This window comes from Coturnix japonica, chromosome 1 (genome assembly GCF_001577835.2).
Source record: "Coturnix japonica isolate 7356 chromosome 1, Coturnix japonica 2.1, whole genome shotgun sequence".
NCBI classification, from domain to species: Eukaryota; Metazoa; Chordata; class Aves; order Galliformes; family Phasianidae; genus Coturnix; species Coturnix japonica.
Window position 1 is genome coordinate 168,197,352 of NC_029516.1, and position 25,817 is coordinate 168,223,168.

At 35.7% G+C, this 25,817-nt stretch overlaps 1 protein-coding gene and 2 long non-coding RNA genes across 7 annotated transcripts in view; 2 read left to right on the forward strand and 1 right to left on the reverse strand.

The window, feature by feature from the left end:
• Positions 1-25,817, forward strand: part of GRM5 (glutamate metabotropic receptor 5) — a 233,287-nt gene that overhangs the window by 124,292 nt on the left and 83,178 nt on the right. The gene's annotated exons all lie outside the window — the stretch shown is intronic.
• LOC116652780 lies at positions 664-4,498 on the forward strand. Its single transcript, XR_004305991.1, has 2 exons — positions 664-2,648; positions 3,104-4,498. It is a non-coding gene; the product is annotated as an uncharacterized LOC116652780 (long non-coding RNA).
• Positions 17,587-24,293, reverse strand: LOC107308456. Its single transcript, XR_001552809.2, has 3 exons — positions 23,753-24,293; positions 23,097-23,182; positions 17,587-17,845 (listed from the first exon to the last, which is right to left on the reverse strand). It is a non-coding gene; the product is annotated as an uncharacterized LOC107308456 (long non-coding RNA).

Sequence of the window (25,817 nt, forward strand, 5' to 3'; positions counted from 1 at the left end):
ATCACAAGGTTGGAAAGGACCTACAAGACCATCTAGTCCAACCATCCTCCCTTTACCATACCTACCTATAGTTATTTCTTCTTTCTTTCTTTCTTTCTTTCTTTTTTTTTTTTTTTGTTTGTTTGTTTGTTTTGTTTTTTAAAAGCAACAATTAGCAAACTTTTTAGCTTGCCTGTATGTCTCCATATTCCACCACCGAATACAGTTAGGGAAGCTGCACACCATTCTACCTGTTCTTATGAATGGGTAATTCAGACTGGCAGTGTGAAAAACATGGGCTAATAAAGCCCTTTGCTTTGCTGATGTATGGCAGATAGATGCTCTGGGTTCTCTTTGTGGGAACAGTTTGAGTTGGAAATCATCTATCTCATCAGCAAGAAAATAGGGGATTTTCCTGAAGCATATTAGTATTTTAAGGTTGCCTCTGTTAGTCAGTTTATTCTTCACAGTCTTTTTAGCCTTTGATTATCTGAATTTATAAATACCTTAGAAGGCTCACAGTAATTAACACTAATAAGATATTATGTATTCCATCTGCATAAACTTAATGCTAAGCATTTGCAATAAAAATTTAGTGCAAAATGTATTAAAAAAAATTATGTGAACATTTTTTTTACCTCTAAGCAAAATTGCTTCAAAATCAATGAAGTCCTTACACATATCCAGTGTAGTGCCAAATGTCTTCATGAGATCTAACTATATACATTATTGGAGGAGGTGCACTAAAAGAACAACATAATGTTACCTAAAAAGTAAACAAACATCAACAAATAATAAACAAGCAAATGAAAAAAAGAAGCAAAAACTCAAGGTGGCAATGACAGAGTTTTCCAAGGCGTGACAGTCAGCAGACTTACATTCAGTGTCTAATCATTGGCTAATTAAGTTCTTTTTCTAGTTCTTCTGTTAGGCGAGTTTATTTCAAGTATTTTGAATAAGAGAACACTCAGATTCTCCTTTTGGTGTAAAATATTTTGCTGTGAGTGGTATCGAGCTGTTGTTTTTGTTATGGCACAGAATGGAGTCCCTTGCACAGTTTCTACGGCCCTTGAGTGACTTCCAGTTGAATGAGATAAAATATTTCTGCTAAATATGTTTTGGTATTTTCTTTTAACACTTAGAGCTCTTAGAGCTATTTGACTCTATACTTAGAATGAAGATTGGGACCTTGTTGTACTAAGTGTAATACCTTATCTCTAAATATTTAAATAAGCTAAGAAGAATGTGCTAATTACAGGACTAAATTTCAAGGTGTCATTTAACTCTCAGTTCATTTTGATTCTAATGCATTTTAATCAGTTGTAGAAAGAAAAATTAACCCATTCTGAGATTCATTTTTTAAAAGGAAAAGTTATTTTTTACGGGTCTTTGAAAGGTTTTGATTAATAGGTGGTAATACTTTAGGCCATGCATTCTCAAAAAATCTTTCTTAAAATTTTGCTGTTTGCCTTAATATGGGAAAACGTCTGATAAAAAAAAATCTGTTATAATAATGCACAAAAGCTAAAATCCTGTTATAGCTTAATTCAAGTGCAGCCTCCCATGTGTTTATCCAAGCCCACCATGGATATTCAGCTCTAACTCCAATCTGTGAATTTAAAACACATAGGAAAAGAGTAGACAAAAACATCACTAGCATACAGAGAACAACAGCATCAAAAACAGGTACAGTAGCAGAAACTGAATAATGATATTTGTTTTGTGTACATACTCTATAATGCTTCAGCATTCAGTGTTGGTTCTGCATCCAAGCACTGCTGCCAGCTAAGGTAGCCTGTGGGTGACACATGCACACAGGAAAGAACATAAAGTTATAAAAACATGTAGAACATATGTAAATCACGAAGGCTCAAAATGGTAGTTCTCTTTCTGCTTAAATCTTCTTTCGGAAGGCGAGATCCAACTCTTGAGTGGAATGGTACAATTTGCTTCCTTCACGCCTCACTGGAGGTGCTGTCTTCCTCCCTTCACAAAACTTTCTGCAAGGCAGAATGCAGAAATCAGCTATGCAGTGTTCTTGGACCATGTGACACACTTTATTCAGGACACACTTTAGGCTCACACAGACAGTGCTGTAATTCTCATCAGCAGGAATGGGAAAGAAAGAAGAGCTGTATGACTCAGCATGAAATGCTGTAGGGATACCATCCATGATCAGCACTACATGCTCCAGCAAAGGCAAGTGTTCTTACAGAAAAAAAGAATTCTAGTCCAATATCTTGTTTAATCTTATTTACCTCATCTTTTCACAAACCCCTGGCTCATATTCCTCCAGGGACCCTTCCAAATTTCTTGACCCTTTTATTTTAGATCACTTCATCTCAATGGATAAATGTATATTCGCATTTCTCAAATCCATCATGCAGATTTCTTCTGTTTCACTGCCTCTTTATTATCTGGCGAGTTTCCTGCCAGCCCAGAAGTCTTGTTCTCTCTTTACTTGTAAGGCTGAATGTCTGAGACAGTCCTGTCTGGACCTCCGGCAACAACAGATGTAGCACTGCAGACTGCAAGATACAGATGCACCCTGAATCCAGCTGTAATGTGTTGTGACTCAGCAGTTCAAGAGGGTACCAGATCTCTTCCAGTCGCATCAGCCCCAGAAGACATAGCTTAGGGCAAACATGCCCTCAAGGCAATTTGTGAAGGTAATTTGCACTGGCTCACAGCATGTGTAAGGTGCAGGTGACTCTGATTCTAATGAACTATGCAATTTGCTCAAAAAGGATTATGGAAACAGTTAGACTATAATCATACATTTGTGTTACTAAGTAACAGAAGTTGCTGTTATATCATTTAAATTTAAATAATGATTAATCTCCACCTTCACCAGCTGAAATACAGTAAGTCATAAATTTACCTAGAGAATATAAATAGGAGAAGCAATTACTTAGACATTTGAAAACATGGCAAAAAATTAACTTACATTAATGAGTGACCTTTATCTCATGATCAAGGAGTGAGTTCTCTGGCTTTATTATTAATTCTGAGGGAGAATATGAAACCTGGATTTATTTAATGGAAATACTTAGAAGATTCAAATTGTTTTTTATAATACTTTACATATGAAGGTTACTTCATACATACTTAATATACATTTCAGGTACTTGATACTGTTTCTCACAGTATCCTGGGCATTTTGGGAAATGACACAGGGGATGAAACCAGTTTTCCCCACATACCATGGATCATTCCTGGAAGTGGCATGCATTTGAAGCAAGAGAAGACTCCTATGGAAACTGGTGCAGAAGTGAGGATGAATGCTCAACAGAAAGGAAAACTGAGAATATATGTAGCCTAGTACAAGATTCATGTGGAACACACTGGAGATCCTAGAGATAGCAGTGCATTATTCACTTTACATTTTCCAGTTAGCAGAGAGATGGTGGGTGATGTGTTTCAGCAGTGGTGACAGCAACAGTGGGTGCCTCCACTGGTGCAGATTTTTACAAGCAAACAGTGCAGGCTCTTGTTCATTGCTGGTGTAAATACATAGCTCGTGGTGGTGACTGTGTTGAAAACTAGCATTTTGTAGCTGAGAATTTGCCCTATCGAATAGTGTTATTGTATCTGTTCTAGTTTCCATGGAAATAAATAGGAGGCATCACTTTTAGAGTGACCTATGTAATTTTGCTGAAAGAGAAAATATTGCAAAGAGGAAAGGTGAAGGTGTGTCTTGGGGTCAAGTGTATTATTTTCACAAAGGCACATGGCATTAAAAAACAAACAAACAAACAAAAAACATTGATGAAAGCTATTGATATGTCACTATGGAGACACTGCAAAGAAAAATAAAAAATTAAAAGGAAAAAAAAAAACTCAACAGAAAATTGAATTAGACTGTAGTAATACCAATGTGATGAAAGTAACACCGTGATGTTTGAAAGTGTGCATCATCACCACAAACTTAATTTTTAGGTACCCATGTAGCACAGGGAGGGATGAAAGTTTTTAAATTTCTTCCCAATAAATTCAGCATGCCAGTGGAAATTTAAGAGGGAAAACCTTTCTTTACTAAGAAAGATATGCAAAGCATCAATGAACCATGCATCAGCTCACACTGTTATCCAACTTGTATGAAAAAGAAGGACCTAGAGATGTTGGAAGGTGATAGCAAGCTAACCGTAGACCAACAGTGGGCCGTAGAGCAAAGATGACCAACAGAATCCTAAGTGGCATTTGGAAAAACACTGCCAGCAGGTTAAGGGAGGTGACCTTTCTTTGCTCAGCACTGGTAACAGACAATTGGAATTCCACATCCAGTGCAGCGAACTGAGAATTTTCTTACACGTTGTCTTGTATAACGAAGTAGAGGTGGCAAAAAATCAAACTTCAAACACCTGATTATCTTTCAGCAAAGCAAGAGGAGTCTATGAAATGGATTACATAACATAGCAGTTGTGTCATCATGGAAATAATCATAGTAAGCCAGGAATGCTCTCAACATTAAGTTTCTATTTGTCGCAATGAAAGGGGGAAAAAAAAAAAAAAAAAAAAAGAAGAAGAAGAAAGAAAAAAAAAGAGGTTTTTTAGTCAGGCCGCTGAGCAGTCAATGAGTCACAGGCTTGCCATGAGCACTTGTGTTTCTAAGTCTTCTAAATTGCTTATTTCCAGCTCAGTAGGGGAGACAACTGTAGAAGCTTACAAAGGTACATTTCAAGCAGTTTCCAGAGGCTTTGATTTCATCAGAACTGGGGGATGATCATTGTTTTACATCCATCTTATGTATCCCATGAGAGGCAGCTAAGTGAACTCATGCCTTTCCTGGGGACTGATGATTAATGTTTACAAATTCTTTAACCCTTATTATGCTGTTTCTATTATATTTTCTTGTCATGAGAGACTGACAGCATTCTGTCAAGATGTACATGGATAGGGGCAGCTGTCTAAATGGCTCGAGAGATCCAACAGAGTAAGAGATTAAAGCTTTCAAAGAGGTAAATGATCTTTTATAGAAGAAAAGATCTCAAGCAAAAGTGGGTAGGCTTCACAGTGGATAAAGGTAACATGACTCACAGTGTAAATTTCATTGACTAGATCCATAATAGTAACATCATTATTTTACAGTATCCTTTTAATGGTGACAACACCATTTTACAGTATCATTTTGATGTTGACAAGCTTGACTTTAGCTAGTGGACCCCCTGCGAGCATTTAAAGTCTATGGCACAGAACTATCTAATTAAAATTTGGATCTTCCAAAGTTTCTCTTCTGCCTGTTCTCAAGATATGACTTTGGATGATAATATTCTGAGCCATGTTTAGCATTGCTGATGGATATGTGTGCTCTTCCTTATGAAAGGCTATCTTGTCACAAACCCAAAACAACCATACTCAAGTTCATTTTTATATTGGTGTGATGTCGTACTCAGAAAATCCTCTGTCCACATATCCTGCACAGACATTCTGCCCAATTATGAGCTTGTGGCCCTTTGTTGCAACCTAGATACTCTACTATTATGAAACGATACAAGATGATTTAGGAGGTTTAAAATTAGCATAAATGAAGCAAGAGGAAAGTAACTGTAAGGAATAACATATTAAGGAAAGAAGTTAAATTAGATACTTAATTAAATTACTACTTAATACCTAAGCAAAAATACAAAAACAATTGAAAATTAGAAAATAGCTGGGAAAGATTCTTGGAAAAAAAATATTTGGTGAAACTTTAACATAATTAAGTTTTTCAGATGCAGAAATTGTTTTCTGAACTGAGGTCTTATTGACTGATACCAGTAGAGGAAGAAGGCTTGAAAAGAACTAAAAAGAATATATATATTTTTTTCTGGATTATGGGATAATGCAAAGAACTATTACTTCAGTCATCCATAAACTTAAAAAGTAAAACTTGTCTGGATAGGTATATGCCTGTACAAGAACTATTCCAAAACTAATGCCTCCTATTTTATCATGTTGGTCAGTGCTCTCATAGGCAGATGTTGGTGGGATGTCAATAGAGACTGAATCTTCACACCAGTGTTCTGTTAAATTTTGTTGACGCGACAGATGGCAGCAGGGGGGCAGTCTGATAAAATACTGTCAAACATGGAATTTACTAAGATTTTTCTGTATGAAATAATGTTATTCTGATCCTTGCATATGATGTAGTTTCCATGGAAATAAACAGAAGGTATTATCTTCAGAGCAACCTGCATATTATTGTTCAGAAAATATTTGTTTTCTTTTTCTCTTGATATAGAGTCTCATTAATGTAATTTTACATCAACAACAAAAGAAAAAGAATGTAGATACAATGAAGGTATGAAATAAAATATCATATTTAACCCATTAAATGATAACTATACGGCTATTTTTAGACACCAACCTATGCAGTATGTAAGACTGAAAAATAAAAGCATTTATCTTGACCAGTCAGACAGTAATGAAAGCCCAGAATGTTAAATTTATAAGCTCCAGCATTTTTCAAAACTGTTCAAGATTCTCCCTTTAAATCATCCAGTTAAATCTAGTCATTCAAATTGTTAAATTATCTGTAAGGGAATTAAGAAATATAAATAAAAGGATTTGTATTACATGTAAAAGTTATAATTACAATAAATCTCTTAATCGCCTTCACTGAAAAAGTTTTCAAAGCCAAAAAAATTGATGAGGTTCTTTTCTATCTTCTCTTTCAAGCTCAAACTTTCTGTCATACCATTCAAAAAAAAGTCATAAAGTAAAAGGTTGGTACTGATTTCAGTAGCTGTAGGGGGCTTACTATTCTAAATCCCATCCTGTTTATCGCCTTCTAACCAAATAATTCACGCGTTTTTTCTCAGTGTCATGTTGCTCTGTACTTCACTGTCCACATTGACTTTACTACTTCCCCTGCTGCATTTATTATCTTTCATCAGAGTAATCAGTGTGAATATTTTCTTTAAAAATTGTTCGTAAGAGATTAATCTTCCCCTCAAGAATTAAATTTTCCCCTCCTAAATGAGGGTTCCACGTTGCTTTTATTCACAGGGTTTGAGTTTGCTAAAAGGACACTAAAACAGTAGCTTGTTTTCATCTAGATTCTACTCTGTAATCTGGGTGACATGTCTGTGATCTCTATAGATTAGTAAAGGCTAAAGCCTCCAGTTTATATGCTCTACTTATTACAATTACACCTCATAGAATATGATCATTTAGTCACTTTTTACAGTTGTTGTAAATGATGCAGTTGTTGCAGATGATTTGTCTGTCTTGTGACTACACCTGTTAGACTACAATTCCTATCTGAATTGCAAGTAAGTCTAACTTTTCTAGTCTTACAAGACTTTACAATCTAGATGAATTTTTAAGATGTATGTTGTGCTCACAGTCCTTTCTCAAATTGCAACAACTTGCAGTTGATAAATGAATAAAGCAATGTACAGCAAAGACTTCTCTTACAGCGAGGGTGGTGAGGCACTGGAACTGGTTGCCCAGAGATGTCTTGGATGCTCCACTCCTGGAGACTTTCAAAGTGTTGCTGAATCAAACCCTGGGCAACCTGATCTAGCTGTGGATAAATTCCCTTGAACAGGGGGGAGTCACTGCAGGGGAGATGGACAAAATGACCTTAAAGGGCCCTCCCAACTCTAAAAATTCTACTATTCTATTATTCTAACTCTTGAAATTCTGTGATTCTGTAAGTTGTTGTTCTAAATAACTTTCAAATATGGGGGGAAAAAAAAATCTTTTATTTTTTTTTTTATTTTTCAGCATAAATAAGATTTTAGAACTTAATAGAATGACATTTCAAAGAAGCCATCTCTCTTGATATTCGGAAAATATTATGCACTCATCTTCTGAGAAAGATGCCATTATGGGGACTCAGGATGTCCACTGATGAACACTGTATGCACCCAGTAATTCTCCTCTACAAGTCCAAAAATCATATCTGTTTTCATAGATATCAACAGGATCATCATCATGGACACAGAATAACATTCCAACTGCTGCCTTGTTGTAAAGGTTTCATTTGCAGCAGATCTGCCCATCTCAAATCATGTTTATTTGTCACCTCTTATAATGCTAGTGAAAGAAAAAAGCCAAGTGAACATTGAATGAGCCTCATAAGCAGGCACAAATGCGGGAAGCCAGGAGACAGTCTCTGAGAATCAAATGTACCTGCCATCAGTGCAGACAGGAACAGCTTTAGTTTCCTTGTGCACTGAGATACTATAACAACATAGCTCCAGCTCTTGTCTGACTTGGTGTTAAAACCAACTGCTGCAGATAATCCACCAAAAATAAACAAAATACTTTTGGTCTTGTTGACTGGTGTAGCAACTTTCACTGCAGGGCAGAGAATTACATCTTTACTGATAAATGGCTTCCAGAACACATCTTTGTCTCAATTCAACTGTGATATCTGTGCGTTGTTTCCATGTCACGTTCACCAAAGAGGAGATTAATGCTGAGGATGGGATTTAACTCAGCTTGACTTCAGCCATATGAAATTTCTTGCCCTGTTTGTGCTGATTTTCTGCTAATTAAAGACTTTGAAAGTAAAATAGGTGTCTTTCCTGCTGGTGGGTTATGCTTCTATGGTATACTTTTGATTGTCTGCTTTTCATTCAGTCTTACATTAGGTTGAACTGTAGATACAAACATCTGTAGAAACTCATCACTGTGATGGAGAATCTTTGGGATATTTTTCTCACTGAGTTCTGTTCCTTCCTCATGTATGACTCTCCATCACAGAACAGTTATATATCACCACATGTTATAAGAACACAGTAAACCTACCACAGCATAAATTTCTCCCTTAGCTAAAACTGAGAAAAAGTCTTCGTAGAGAAGTTCTCGCTCAAGCAAACATAGATTTTTATATTTGTCAGCACTTGAACTGTAGAGTGAAGAAGAGCAGGGGAAAGACAGGGATATCTTAACTCATTAATCTCTCTTAATGTAGGAAAGCTCACTAAAGTTCAAAGGGTATTTCAAAAGGAAAGGTTTATGTGATCTATCTTTTGATGATCTGACATGAGTTGTGCCTTCCAAGCAAGAAATTTCCTGCTTTCTGTCACAGCCAGATTCAAGAGGTATGAACTGAATGTGAAAATTTGAGTATGAACTGAGCTCTTGACAATTTTCAAAACAAAATACACACATTTCTTTAAAAAGTAGCATTTCATGATATTTCGATAAAAAAAAAAATCATTGTTATGCTTTTTTTTTTACTGCTACCATAGTAATCACTGAATCTTTAAAGTCACTACTGATATACAATGATGCAATCTTTGCTTCCTTTTTAAGCATCAGTTCCTTAAACACTGAAATGGCATAGACTAGCTATTCTTAACAGGCATTTGACTACTTCCATCATTAAAAATCATTTAACCAGTATGTAGCATAGTTTAGGTTCCTCGTTGTTAATTTTGGCTTTCCATGGGTCTTTTGTTTAGAGAATATATGAATATATACATATAAAGAAAGAAAAAGAAAAAAAGGAATTTATCTCAAGAATGAGAATCTGACTATTTGAGCCGCTTGTTCAGGAACCACTGCCCTACAGAATCAACCATATTTTGTTTTTGAAGACAAAATATACTGCTTTTTATTCTATCTTTGTGCTAGAAGGAAAATACATAAATAAATAAATAAATAAATAAATAAGGCAGGATCTGTTCAAATACATCAGTTTAAAATAAATAATATGAGAATCTCCATCCAAATGTAGAGTTACTTTGTTAAAAAATCATGCAAAATTACAGGCACGGTGGAAATAACCACGATCTAGAATAAAAAGTTATGTAGGCCACTAGAAAACAGGTTGAAAATATAGACTATTTTGCTGCTTATTGTTGTTGCCATACTTGCATTAACAAATTGTTGCAAATAACAATGGCAATAATTTACATTTGTATAGATGCTCTTTTTTCAAAACACATGGCAAATCATGGCCCAAATTATGCTTCCAATCCAAGCACAAATGCTTCCATTCCAGAGTTGCACTGGTACTATGAAAAGCAATATTATCTTTACTCCTCTTCACAAGAAATGAAGACTGATAGTATGAAACCTCCTTTTGGCTGTGATGGAAAAGTGATGTGGAAATACAGAAAAGAAAAATTTATTTATTTACGAATCAAAGAGACTGTTTGAAAAGCTTAGAAAGAAAATACATCTCAAAACATGTGTTTTGTCCCTGCTCTGAAGAGATAACAACAGATAGCAAACACTGCAGTAGAAAACATGTGCAACAGCACATTCATCAGTGACTTACATCACACAGCTAGCAGAGCAATCTTCCCCAAAGACTGAATGACACGAGCATACCAAGTGCTTCTAAAAGACAGCAATTTGATAACCACATTAGTATCACATGAGCTAACTTCCTGCTAAAATCACTGAATCATTGAATCTTAGTGAAGGCAACCCCAGTTTCATCCAGACAGGCATTAAAGTTTCATCTTGTGTTATTCAAGTGTCTTTGTGAATCATTCTGAATCAGAACATTTTCCACACATCCCATCCTATCCAAACTCCAACCACTTCAGCTCTTCTCACTGACTGTCTGAAAACCTGTTGCAAAATATAATGTCCTTTTTTCTCCCCCACAGCTGACAGAATTTCCATATCTGGGCTCTCAGCCTGGAGTTGGAAAAGTATAATAGTAAATGTGACTTTTTGGGTATGGAATCATTGATTTTTTGGGGGTAAATAGAAGACAACATCATTGTCTTTCAAATAGCATCACTTTTTATGTTTCTGCCCTGCATCCATCTTTACTGCTGGATAAAAAAAGAGACAAACCGACCAAAAGCTAATGCTCCTTTCTACATAGGAAGTTTTTCAATTTCAGATTCTTTCTTATCTTTTCACACTGTGATTATCACCAAGTTAAATGTATTTTCTTGTGAAAATGGAATGTGTGTCAGTGCTATGACTTGTCGGTGCATTTAAGTTTGCCTCTAAGTGGCTTGTGAGACTGTGATTTTATTGACTTGCTTTCTGTTGTTTAGTAGTGATGGTCATGTAGTTGTTATCGACCTGCACCTGAAGCATAGCGACATCTTTGCTTCCTCTCAGAAAGTACGTGTTCACGCCTGGAATTATCTCCTGTAATTAGCAGAGCTGTAAAGCTAGATTCATAATGCATTTAAGATACATTAATCTGGACATACACTAGTAATTGCTTAGCAATTAGAAACTCTCACTAAGTGCTAGATTGGTTGCGCAGATATCACTTTCAGCTGAGGCATGAAACATATCTGAGGTCCCAGTGCCAGAAAGTGCTCAGCATGTACAGATCTGTAGGATAGAACTTACATTAATTCTTTCAAGGAGTGATGAAACCATAACGAAGGAATTCATTGACAGAAGGCACCTTCTCCTTTATCACTGCCTACACTGTCACTTCAGGCACCAAGGAATTACCAATTATTTTAATTATATTCTCTCTGCTAACAGTAGTACTTGACTTCCTAGGTATTTGAAGGTCCATTTTTGGAAGACAGATGCTTTGTAATTCGAGCTAGTAATCTAGGATAAATTCTAGGGCTGTTACTTACATCGTGTAGTAAATTGCTCTGGAAGTAGTTGTGGCAGTTATCAAAGAGTAAGTCTGCCAGCAGGAGAGATTACAGGCCCCCTCTCTGAATTTGCAAGGCAGAAGATAAAGCCTCTTTGAATAACAGTAAATATCTACAAAAAATTGCTGTTTCAAAATTGTCTTTTAATGAAGGATGCATTTCAAGGACTTCACTGATTTGAAAAAGCTATTGGAGCAGTCTTTCCTCCTGTTGACATAGTAGTTAACTGGTATATTTAGGTATGTAAGAAATGGGAAGAGCATATCCTGATTTATTCCTTTATTTTCTTCATAGAGTAGAAAAATAAGCTTTTTGAAGTAATAAAATAAAATGAAATAGTAAAATCTGTGGAGGGCAGTGCCCGGTGTGTAAAAGTTGCTCTTGAGAGTGGTTGCATTTTATTTGCCCTGAGGGTTGTTTATTTTGCGGAATTTTGATGGAGCTCTTGCTGTTGTCACTGCTAATAGACCCCATACAGTTTCCAGTCTGAAGATGCATACTTTAATAATCCTCTTATTTATGTGCCAGGTTATTTTTATACTTAAGAAAGAGCTATACGTAGTATTTATGAACCCACAGCAAACTACAGGTATCAAACACTACTTGTTTAAATTATTTTCACTACCTCTTCCAAAAAAATTAAATTGTGATGTTATGTATAATCGATCTTTTAGCAGAATTTTAAAGTAAAAGCAATTGATAAATAGTCCTAAAGTAAACCTATCTTAAATTGACCCATCACAAGGTTTGTTACCTTAATGGCCAGCAATAACTATGCTTTCTTCACCTGAAAGGCAAATTACTGTAATTTCCATCTACCTTCAGTACTCATGGTTTTGAAGCCTTTTGCTTTTCCAAACACAAATTCTCTCTCTTTTTGCATAGTCAAAGAAAATTACTGAATTTCATATCTACACATAAGTGCACAAGAGCTAAGGAAAGGTTAGAGATGATTATTCTGATTTCTAAATGATTACTTCAGGATGACAGAATAATTACACAGAACACATAACTTTCCTGGGTAACTGAATAGCCCATCAAAATATTTTAATGTAGAAGACCTATATGTGCAAGCTAGATTTCCTGAGAAATTCACACAAAGATACGAACCAAGGAACATTTTTAAATACCATATTGGGAAAGACAGAAGCAGAAATGTCAGCCTGAACTTGGTAGAATTTGGGATTTAAAAATTGCTCATGTGATTTGTCATTCTTTCTGTCATGTATTTGCCACTGGTAAGGAACAACAAAGACAACAGCTCCTGCAGGTTTCTCTCTATAGTTTTTTTCACCTTATTAGTCTTCATATCTGAACTATAAGCTCTTGGAGATACCATTCCTCCTAGTTTAAAGGACTATGTGTTCTACTTCAGAATTATGTATGAAATCAGTATTTGTTCTGTAGAAAGAATAAAAGAACATTAAAAAAAAAACAAAAAAACACAATAACAACAACAACAACAACAAAAAAAAAACCAACCAACCAACCAAACAAACAAACAGACTGCTCGGTTCTCCTTCTACATTAGTGAATGGAAAGTAAATGGGTAGTATTTCCAACAGCCTGTCTGTACATGGCTTCCCAGGAGCTGTGAGTACTGAAAATAAATATCATGGAGTAAACCACTTCTCCCTGGTCCCCTAATGCATATGACAGAAATGGCATTGTACTGCCTGTAAGATGGAGAAGGAATAAAAATCCAGTAGCAAAATGCTCCCTTAATACTGCAAATGCTCCCATATGAGGACCTGTATTAGCCTCCTCAGCTGCTTTAAGCAGAGCTATGTTGATTTTTCTTTGCCCACCAACCTGCCCAGCACAGATTTGAACCTATAAGAACCCTGAGTAGAGACTGCTTTGCTTACTAAAGCAGCACATTTTCTTCCATTATTTTTTATGCTTCCAAGCCATAGTGTTATCATTTATTCTTTGCTCACCATCAGGTTTCTTGACAGGAAAGGAGCACATATCATTATAAATAAAAGAATGCAATGATTCAAGCTTGTTCAAGGATTCCATAAAGATACTACTGTTTCAGCACACATAGAAGGAATTATATACATATCGATATCTCCAGTGAAGCTGTGAAATGAATAAACTAACAGATGTGCACAGAATCAAGTTCTGCCACCAGGCTCTCTAGACTCATGCTTAGAGATTTTAATGATGCCATCAGAAGTTTCAGTTTTTTAGGTGAGTGATCAGAGTGATTTCTTGCAGTTGCAGGCTGTCCCTAAGCTGCAGTGACATACCTTCTAAAAATGATGGAGATGACTGAGTGAAAGACACTCAATTAACATGGAGAAAAAGTGGGAATAGTGCAGAAGATTCATCCGTATGCTTTGGCCAAGGACTGCATTGCTTTAAAATGCAGCTGTTATAAATGTCTTACTTTGTACAGAAAAGCTTGTAGGAGTGTTTGCAGAAAACAATAAAAAAAAATGGAAGCACATGCTGCACTGCTGAAGTAGAGTAACATCTTTGCTCTCTCCTTTGAAAAAGGTCTAATAATTTATTATCATTATTCTGTCTCTGATGATAGCCAAATGACCCTGGAAGAAGAGAAGACGATTTGAATTTATAGAAGTAATTCTCAAAATGAGTTGTTTCTTAACATTAGAATAAGAACATGAAGACATCAAACCTGAACCTTCTATCTGAAAAATGAAAGGGACAGTACAGGATCTCTTGCCTTTGATTAATCTGGGAAAATAAATAAATAAACAAATAAATTCTGGAAATGAGAAATACTTGAAAGCTGAAAGACATAAGAACCTAGCTTTGAAATCTTTTGGGGTACTGTAATCTGTGCATCTTTACAATGCACATGAAAATCAACATTGTACAGCGTGTCATAGTTGTTAAAATAACTAAGGGTAATTTAAAGTGAAATGTTACCTCATGAGCTGCATAAAAATTAGCACTGTAGATTTTTTTATAGGAAAAAATATGTAATAGTGACCTTTTTCTTTTGACCCTGGGCTTGGGGCAGAAAGGAGTGGGTTTTGCTCCAAGAATCATTAAATAGAGAAGATTTTCTCCACACATGGGTGCAAATAGATTTGAAATGATTTTCTCTCTTGTTTTTTAAGCTGCTGAAGTGCACAGGACATGGTACATGTAGGCTACATTGCACACTGCAGTAACACAAAGTGGCATCTTATTCAAATGAGTTTTGCAGCACAAATAATAAACCACCATACTTTTCTCTGCATTATTCTCTGCATTGCTGATGACCTTTAGCTAGTTATCATCACGAAAACTGTTGTGACTGAGAGACTGAGGTGATGTGACTGTACTGTTATTCCTCCCCTTACCATTCTCAGACCGCTTCTCTCAGCATCTGAATGAGAAGGGAATGGAGCAGGTATGCAGCTGGTGGAGTCATGAGCTCCAGCTGCAAGGTCAATAAGAGCAAGTATTTCTTATCTGACATTCATAGTTGACCCCCTTCTTAAATAAGGAAATGTTAAAACTCTGGAAGGGTTCCCAAAGGTTTTAGCATAAACGGTGATTTTTGTGTTTCTGTAAGACTGGATAAAGGTGATTATATGTGTAGGAAATTCAAGAGAAACTCAAACAGTGACATCTTTTTAAAACTTTACTGTGACTGAGAGATCCTCCAAAATGAATCATGGTTGTAAAAATTCTCTAAGTATAGGGTATGAATACATTCATATCCTCGGTCCCAGAAATGAGATGGTCTCATGTTGGATCCCTTTGGATCACATGTAGTGTGTGATTTTCTATTTCCGTACAATTGTCCTCAAGATGTTTTCAAGGTTGTTAGGGGTGAAATATTTTATTATTTTATTTTTTTCTGTGCTATATTGAGTCATAAATCAGACACTGATGTCTATTTTGTGTTTTCTTCTTGCCATATTGATCATAACTCACTATTTCTTCAGCGTGCCTACACGGATGTTCTTGAGAGTACTACTTACATGAGCAAGGTCTAACAGAATCAGACAAAAAATTATACACTAGAGATAATATTCTATAAAAGTATAAATCACTGCTATCTCAATGACATTGATAGGAAAATATTGTATCTCCAAACTGCAGTAACATTTATTCAGTAAGTGCAGCAAATATTAAATAACTCACAGGAAAGATTAGGAAAAAAACATTCTCTCTCTCCTGTGTCTACTAAAGCAGATTTCAAATTAAGTCAACAGTTTTATGGAATGAATATTTGTCCACTTGTAGATGGAATTAGGCCACAAATGCACATTACATAATGTAAGCTCACAAATAGCTGTCACTTAATAACTTTGACCACATCTGTCAATTAGGGTATTGCACTTCATGGGCTGATTATGACTTCAGCTACACAGTAAGTCACCCAGATCACAGTCAAGAGTGTGTGTGTGAGTGTGTGTCTATTTTGATGATAACCAGGATGATCTCAAAGAACTGGAATGTGAAACATGGGATTTACCATTTCTGATAAAGAAGCAGTTGGAAGAAGGGGGGGATACTTTCATCCAAATGGAATCAGATTCTTATAATTAGGGAAATGAATACTGACGTGTGAATGTGTAACAGGAAAATATGAGAGAGAAACGTAAGAGTTTTAGGACCTTCTTTAACCCTTACTCCAATTTGACCATTGGTATGAGGCTCTAAGCCTTTTCTATTATTAATGGATACGCAGAAAGTCTACATCTATTTAGATGCTTCTGGTCATCTTGCCTGCTCTTTGGCATTCAGTCTTCTCTGTCGGAGATTTCCCACCATCTCTGTACTGTATGTGCCTCTCCAAAGCAGACAGATTGTAGAGTATTTAGAATGACTCCAGATACTTATGCCTATCCTCACTTACTGTTCTTTTCCTGGACAGACAAGGAGCTAAATTCTCAAATTTTACTTAAAACTGGTCAGGAATGTATTTTGTTCCATTGTGAAAAGTGTTGAGATTGCATAAAACTTTCTGCTTCCTTTCAAAATGAAAAAAAAAAGAGAAGCACATTTTTCTCTGAGTGGCAAGTACTGCAACAGCCCTAGGCAAATGTGCCTGAATCATATGTCTCTGAATACCATGGAATAGGCACACAGGATAACTAATTTCACTGGCAAGACTTATTTCTGTTAACAAAGTACTAAATATTGATTGTGCATAACACTATCCTCCCACATGAGTACTACAAACACTTGACTATAAAATCACTATGACTCAATTTCCGTTTTTGGTGCACTGAATAAGTAACAGGGCTTTCTTTCTGCATGAAAGTGGTAGAGTCAAGATGCCTGGATATTTTAAAGAAAAATGTAGATGTGGCATTGAGGTACATGGTTAGTGGGCGTGATGGTGATGGGTCAGCTGCTGAACTTGATGACTTTAGTGGTCTTTTTCAACCTTAGTGATGCTATGTTTCTAAGATAGGTGCTAGGGCATTTATATTTGGCATGAAAAAAAAAGAAGTTTGAGTTTCTAATCTAAAACAAGAATAAAGACTTGAAACACAGTTTCTCATATCCAAAGAGAGTGCAATCAGCACTGATGACCTTAGGACAATAAAGAAACTCTCTTTCACCTGAGCACTGGAAGCCAACCAACCTGTTGAAACTGAGAGACAAAAAGACTTCCCAAAAAATTAATGATTCTGATGAATCACCTTGTGTATCAAATGAGATGCTTACCTTGGCAGGACACCTTGTTTCATGTATTGGTATTTTCTCCTCGAAGCAATGACAGTTTCCCAGGGAAAAAGTAGGTAAAAGTCAGACTGTCACTGGTAAGACTTGCTTGAAAAGTGTGTTTCAGCCTTTCAGATGAAGATAAGCATTTGGTTAACCAATATTTTCCACATCTGTCTGCTTTTCCTGCCACTCATTCAAAGTGAAATCAGTGCACCGGTGGATCTTCTATAGAAGATCTTTACTGTCAACATATGAACAATGATCATAAAATTATATTTACTCTTAAAAGGTTACATGCTCCAAGTACAATACAACACCCTTTCCAATCAGCATTCTTAAACTAGCATTTTTAAAACAGCCAATATTGAGATGGAAAACCCTGATAGATTAACAAATAGAAATCAGCGGTTTATTAGAATATATGTAATGTAAATCTCTGAAGACAATGGATGGGAATAGAAAGAGAAGATACAGGAAACCTCTGCAAATTTTAAACTCGTACTTCAGTTAGAAACCAGTTTTAGATAGTTGCCTCGAGCTAATAATTTTATAATCATATTTTTATATCTTGTATATAAATGCTGGCTTGCCTTCTCCTTTGCTTTGGTAGCATCATGTCAGAACAATATTTCCAAATTGTCATCTTCAGCGATATCCCAGTCAGTTATATTCATAGATATCAGCTACAAAATCTAAGGATATGAAAGAGTAAAATCATTTACTTTAAAGATATTGATTTTACAGGAAAAATAGCACAAATTAGCTACAAAGGGATGTCAAATGTGATGCCCAAATAAAAAATAATGAGAAATAATGGTTAACAGCTCTGATAAGCACAGGTGTTTTCATAATAGCAGCCAGTAAAACAATCCAAGACAAAAATGTAATTTAAAATTGATCATCTCCTTTCAACATTGCAGCTCAAAGCATGAAAGCACGGATTCCTGTGCCCACTCTGTTTTGATATGGCATCCAGCTGGGCTAAGCTTTTTCTGAGTGAGCTGTCCTTATAATCCACTCAAATCAGTGCAGTCATAAAGTAAACGAGGATTAACAACATCTACTGCAAAATTATGCAGATTCTGTGGTTTCTATATTATCGCTTTATTTCCAATACTAATTCTGTTAGTCAAACAGCAACTGCGGGCCCCTCAATATTTGAATTATAAAAATTTAAATTTTGATGCTGTAATGATTTTAGCACTGAGGAGCTTCTAACTAGAACTGTGCACACCAGAGTGGGAAAAATCGATGTTTGGAGGTATAGAGAGATGTTACCATAGTGCCCATGGCATAAAAAAAGTCTCTCATTTCCCTAGTGAAAGCACAAATGCCACTTCCAGCAGCTTTTGCTCATTACACCAACATGGAAGTGAGCATCGTACTTTTCCTCATGAATGAAAACCCTGTTCAGCTCAGTTTGGCTGCAATAATTCAGGCACAGGTGGCAGTACCAGATGCAAGCTCTTTAACTCCCTTGGCACAACTGGAGTTTTTCCATCCCTACTGGAGGAATCAGGGCTATCAGTTCTTCACAGGTTGGCAAACAGCTTCAGTCCTCTCTGCTGTGTTCTGTGAGGAGGTTGTCTCCCTCAGAGTGCTGTGCACAGCAGCTGCAGAAGCAATGCAGATCTCTGATTTGGGTTAATCTCTCATGCCTGATGACACCAGTACATGAATTTTGATCTGACGAATAGTTCCTAGCACACAAGGCTCTAAATTCTAAGATTACTGTACTAGAGAGGGAATTTGTAGTTGAATAACTGAAATATATGTTCCTGAGACACATGGAGGCTTTAAAATAGACTTGTTCATTTCCAGCAATTGCTGCAAAGAGGTAACTGTCCCCAGTCACCTTTGCAACCAGCTTCTACACTCCAAAGAACTATAAATGTGAAAATAAACATCTTTATCTTCAGCTAGGAGAGACTGAAGGGAGCTGTTATCTTTGTTTTAATTAATGAAGCTTCACACTATTTTAATCCCATGCCTTTTTTATTTATGATTTTTGTTGTTGTCTTGTTTTTGTATTCTGTCATGGTTTTAGGTTTTTGTTTTGTTTTGTTTTGTTTTTTTAATTAGTATTCTGCATCATAACATCATGCAGTACACTGGGAGTAAAAGAGTTAATGCTCCAGTTCTGTGGGTTGTCGATATTTTCCAGGCACTCCAACAATATATACTATATCTTAGAATATATACAAAGAGACACACACAGAAAAAATAAAGAATGCTGGAAATTTAGAATCAAGTAGAAAGTTTAACAGATCTTCTGAGTTTGGTTGATGATTTACCTTCATAGTTGGTGAATACCTGTAACAAAAATCACATTGACTCACAAAGGAATTGGGCAACAAAATTTTTACCTCTACAGGAACATTAAACTAAATGAAAAATCTTTGAAAAAAAAAAATAATAATTTTTGAAGCATCTGTTTGCATACAAATACTCTTCTCATTTTCTTAACTATATGTTTGAGTGTGCTGGCTTTATCTGTCAAATCAAATTTCTGTTTTGCTTTGTCTTTATGTTTTCTGGCTGATAGAGTACGTGTTAAAATCTGCACAGCATTCCTGGCAGATGTATTTTATTCTGAGCACTTCAGTAGATGGTGGTTGTCAAACATCCAGCCCTTTACCAGCTTAGGTCTACAATATATTTCCATTAGAAGAGATAGGAATATAATTATACTTGGGAAAACAATACCAGAATTCTACCACTTTTCTGACATTATTCTTTCTCTTGTTTGCATTATACAAGGGCAACTGAGCATACTTGCAGACATTTCCATTTCCATTACATTAGAGACATTACATTTCCATTTTGCTCAGAGCATTTTTGCTTTCAGAAATGCCCATTGACCGTACACTCTCTGTAGATGGTCCCCTCTGTCAGTGATAACTAGGTATCAATTGTTGGCATGACGTACAGCACAATCCCAATGTGTTTTTTTCTCAAAAGGAATGAAAAAGTAATGAGGCGTGCCATCGTAAAAGTGAATTGTATTTCAGAATTACACAGCTTGCTGAATCAAGGCCTGATCTTCCTCCTGCCCACTGTTCTGCAGCCTGGGCTTTGTGTCCAATTTGTTGATAAATGAACAATGGAGCAACAGTAAGCACTGAGTTGCACTCATTTCTAGGACAGATTGTGAACAGCTAGCAGCAGGAGATGACATTAATCCAAGAAAAAAGAAACAACACAATTCTGATTTCCTACTACTTGATTCTCATAAATAACCTCTGATTTCCATTGCTCTGTTAGACCACAAAGAAAAGGGCTAAATGGACCACAGTACAGAGGGGAAATGAATGAACATGCTGAAGAGAATGTTCTTCAGAGAAGATCCTTGTAAACACTTTTCTGAATTTGTGACAACTGCAGTACTTCAAACAACAAAGGGTTACATCCCACTCAGGGCTGTAGCCACCATAACAGGAGAAATTAAGAGCAGCACAATCAGTAGGTTTAAGATTCTTCCTAAGCACTGAGAAGACCTGACTATGCAAAAAGAAACTGCTGAAGTTCCCTAAGTGTCTCAGGTGATCTGTTTTCACACGGGGGCCTTCTGATTCTTTTGTTCATTGTTGGCTTGTCATTTCCATTATTTGGAAAATCTCACTTGTTGCTCCATGAAATAGCAGGTTAACCGTGGATTATTATTTTTTATACATTTACACACAAAAAAGTAGCCTCTGAACATCTGCAGAGGTGCCCACTGGGTTAAATATTGTGCTCAACTGCATGTTGCAAACTCTTCTTAATTTCCACACATTGTATAGAGAAAGCTGTTCTTACTCTTTAAAATTTAGCATCTGGTTTTGCTACACAGCAGAGTGTTCCCTCCCATACAGAGTTTTAAGTCGATGGGACTGTGTCAGTATAAAGGTCTTTGATAACAGATTCAAGTGCAAAATTGAGATGTGATTATACACCATATTAGTTTATGCAATACAGAAGAATAGCAAAGATTCAAAGAATGTCTCTGCTGGAAATGAAAGATCAAAAATGCATCACCAAGCTTAATTTTTTTTCTAAAATTGGATAGCGGACATTTGGCACATGAAACAACCTTATAACAAAGCTCCTATAAAACATTTTGGACTTCTGAAGCTAAAAATTATGTTCTTTTTAATGCTGTTAAGGAGAAGCAAAATTCAAAGGCTAACAAGTAGTAATTGCTTTCTGAAAAGAAGGCTGCTGAAAGTGAAGGTTATTTTTGTCCATCTATAGTGTGTACGGCATTTTCCAGCTAAATTATAGAAAATTATAAGCCATGTTTTTCTTGCTGCCATTAACTAGCTTTATATGAACCTCACAGTACATCTTTGATATTATTTTGTTGCTTTGTACCAATTGTATTGAGGTTAGGAAAAAAAAAATAAAAAAATTATTCCCAAACAATCCAGTTTTCTGATAATTAGCTTTCGACAGACGCTAATGACAAGCATGCTGTTGTCTTTGGTGCAAAACTCTTCAGACAGCCAACTTTCTACATTTTCTTTGTCTCTGATACAATACTGAATAAAGTTTGTGTTCTTTGAGACAGTCTTGGAGGAACAAAGATGAATTTATGATAAGCAGCACCATGGAACAAAGAAGAAATTAACTGATTGTTACGTTGTTTCAACTCACTCCTCTCCCTAAACAAACAAACAGTGAAGTAGGTCTTTTAATTCAATGCATTCAGATCATTGCTCAGTTCATAGGAAAGCCATGGAAAACAAACAAACAAAAAAGCGCTAGATATTTTTAAAAATATTTTCTCACTCTTATGTGAAATCATATAATAATCTTAAAAAGCATTACATATTAAAATTGACTTCGATTAGTCTACACTTAATTGTAGAGTTGATGTTTTGGAAAGGAGTATGGGAGCACTTTCTTATATTCTGAAACAAACGAAGACAAATACAATTATTAGAAATTTCTTAATTGTGGGGAGATATGAGTGGAACAGAATCTGTTTTGGGCTACTCCCTCTGAACCAGAAATCTTGCTCTAAATCTTTATTCCCTGGTTGGTAATTATATAATCTCTGGCATCTTTTTCATATAAATAAATAAATAAATAGATTTGCAAAGTGAGATAAAAGAAGCAACAAAATATTAACCTTCTCTGTTATTCTTCAAAAATAAGCACAGCACACAAGTATAACACACTGGTTACCAAAACAAAAAGTCCAGTGACAGAGCTGTGGGGCAGTGAAAGAAATTTGCTGCCTGTTCAGTCATTTGAAACACTCTGCTGGAGAACTGAGAGTTGGTTAAGAAGTTTGTATCTAAACTGGCACTAAAAAAGAACAGACAAGTTAAAGATTGGCAGTTCCATCAGTGAATATTAAATGCAGTAGGTCCAAGTGGGAACTCAGTTTCACAGAGATGTTAAATTGCCAGTAGCAGAAAACGGGGAAAAAAATTACCAACAGGAAAATAACCATGCACTCATATCTATTCAGGCAAACACCGGAGGCAGAATACTGATGCCCATGTACTTTTGATCTGACCCACTGTACTAGTTGTCATGTTTTTATACATTCTCTTTATTTTTATTTTTATTTTTATTTTTATTTTTATTTTTATTTTTATTTTTATTTTTATTTTTATTTTTATTTTTATTTTTATTTTTATTTTTATNTTTATTTTTATTTTTATTTTTATTTTTATTTTTATTTTTATTTTTATTTTTATTTTTATTTTTATTTTTATTTTTATTTTTATTTTAAAGCATAGTCTAAGTTTTCTTAGAAGTTAGAACAACTTTCTACCTATTGGCATGCAAACAGGCACTATGAAAGATATGGGAACTTAAAAGTCAAGGTAAGATATTTGCTGTGCTCATTGCTTGCCAACAGCCATAATGCTTTTCCAACTTTTGAACAATTTTATTGCTGCTCCAGGGCCTGTGAACTGGGAATAAACACAAAGTACAGGATGCACTTACTACTGTGTCCTTGGACTTCTTTGCTTCTTGGCTGGTTCACATCTCCCAGCTTTTTGTCACTGTCTCATCTGATTGACAGAATTCATCTGGAAGACCAAGAAACTTGGTATTGTGGCAAGGTTAGGATGAGGGCAGCAGTCAGACAGGGAAGCCCAAAGCTGAGAAGACAGAAGTTGTTCTAGAGGCTTAAGGGAAATTACTGAAGGACACGGATGATTTACATCTCAGTCTTCGGCTGAGGTTCTTTTCATCTGCGCCTACAGCTTCAATGTCAGGTTGACAGCTTCTACACATAGGATAAATGAATATATTGGCTTTTTACATACCACACTTCTGTTTATTTCTGTACAACACAGTCCTAATAAAATAAGATTTTCTCACTTCTACATAGAATTATTTCATCTCATCATACACATCATAGGGACAAGACTTAAAGCCATTCAGAAATTAAGCCTTCTGTGCATATTTTACAAAGCTTCAGATCTGTCTCAGCATCCTGCATCTTGCTTCAGCTCCTGCTACTACAGCAGAGGCAAATTAAGAGCTTGAGTTGAGAGTAAACATAGGTGCTGTTTTCTGATGGTTTCTGTGTTCATATTCATACCTAAGACTCAGTCATTATTCTTCATAAAATGCCATGAAAAGGAATCACATACCTTTTAACATATTTGACTACATTTCATAGAATCATGGAATCTCCAAGGTTGGAAAACATCTCCAAGGTCATCCAATCCAACCGTTCACCTACCACCAATAGTTCCCACTAAACCATGTCACTCAGTTCAACATCAGTTTCTTGAACATTTCCAGGGCTGGTGATTCCACCACCTCCCTGGGCAGCACATTCCAGTGCCTGACCACTCTTTCAGAGAAAAAGCAATTCCTCATGTCCAACCTGAATCTCCCCAGGAGCAAGTTAAGGCCTTTCTCTCTATAGTCCTATAGGGACATGTATTTATTTGCATTTATGTGTTTGACCGCACCCTCCTGAGACCAGATAGAAATTGTTGTGCAAGATACATCTTGAAGTACAGGGAATACTCAGAGGAATGACATAATCAGTCATTCTTTGTTAAATCTTTCTCATGGATCCACTCATTCATGTGTGACATTCTATTGCCCTGACCGCTGGATGTTGCTCATCTTTGCATACTGGTCATACGTATGCAAACTGGCCTTTAGGCAGCTGAATCACCCTTAGATGTTGATGCACTACAGCAGGAATCTAGATGATAGCTAAATTATATGTAGACACATGGAGAAAATTAAATTTATGTGTTTTATGCTAGGGTTGGATATCACCACTGCTGTACTACTGTCCTATGTTATCTGTTCATTCTTATGTAGCTTCTTCAATCACATTTGGTATAAGAAAATGCAAGAACTATAGCAAATGAAGCTTCCTCCCCCCTCACCCCTCCTTATTTTTTATTTTTTTTTAATAATAATAAAATTCACCTCACACAACTCCTCAACAAGCAGCCATAAGTTCTTACAATAAATTTTTAATCAAATTCTTTGCTCTTCTTACCTTATGAAGCCAAAGGCCTCCTAAAGTTGTTTTCTAATGCTAATACATCTTCCACAGTTATTTATTTCTATGATTCAACTTCTATTGACTGTTAGCATTATTTAAGAAAAACTGAAATATTCTATTAGAGCTAATGATATAACTTAAGAGGATAATCTACATTTTTAATGATGAAATTTGGAATCAGTACTTCTGTAAGTTAGCTTGAGTCATTGGAAAACTCTAGTATTGTGTGCCACACGAAGTAGGACTTCAAGGTTAGTGACTTACTCATCCCAACAGTTTTGGCATCTTTGCCTTATTGAAATGTTGAAAAAAGAGGCAAAAAAAATAAAACAACAACAACAAAATTGATTAGATTTTGTTCCCAATGTAGAACATTGAGGTATGTAATTTTCTTTTCGCAAAATAATAATAATAATAATAATAATTTTCCCAAGTAGTTAACTTTTGAAATATGAGATTTTATATACATAATATAAGGATAAAGAATTATCTTGGTCTGAGATTACTGTTTTTAACAAAAAACAAAACAAAACAAATCAAAACAAAGTTTGAAATTCAGTGCATTCTTTTAACCACTTTCCTATATCTGATTTTACTCACAGATAAATTCTCAAGCACTTACAGCTAACAGCTTTATCCCTTTTAGTCTGGATATCATTTGTAAGTGTGATATGCTAGTGTTCTGTGTGAAATTCAGATATTAATCAGTGCTAGAAACCTCACTGATTTACTGAAGAAGCTGCCAGCAACATATACTTCAGAACAAGACCTCATGAATATCTTCCGACATCGTGTGAAGAACTAATGTGATGTATTTCTACTCCAGAGGAAGGCTTTATTATCTTCAGGTCCTCTAATTTCATTAATCACGTATGTAAAATAGCCATCGGTTTTCTACAGATTTAATAGCACGTTTTTTTCCTTCTTAAAAAAAAAAAAAAAAATTTAAAAAAGAAAAAAAGTCGGCCTATTTTTGTATATAGTGCATTTTAACTCATATTAAAAGAATAAAAAGGAAAGAAAAAAAAAAAAGGAAAATTAAGAGGGACAGGCACAGAAGACTTAAAAAACTTGAAATTCGTGCAAAATATCTGCAGCATATACATATGGGGTGACTATAGGCATAGAATAATACAACTTGGACAGATCTCTGCAAGACCAGCTGACCAAGGCCACCCCAGCAC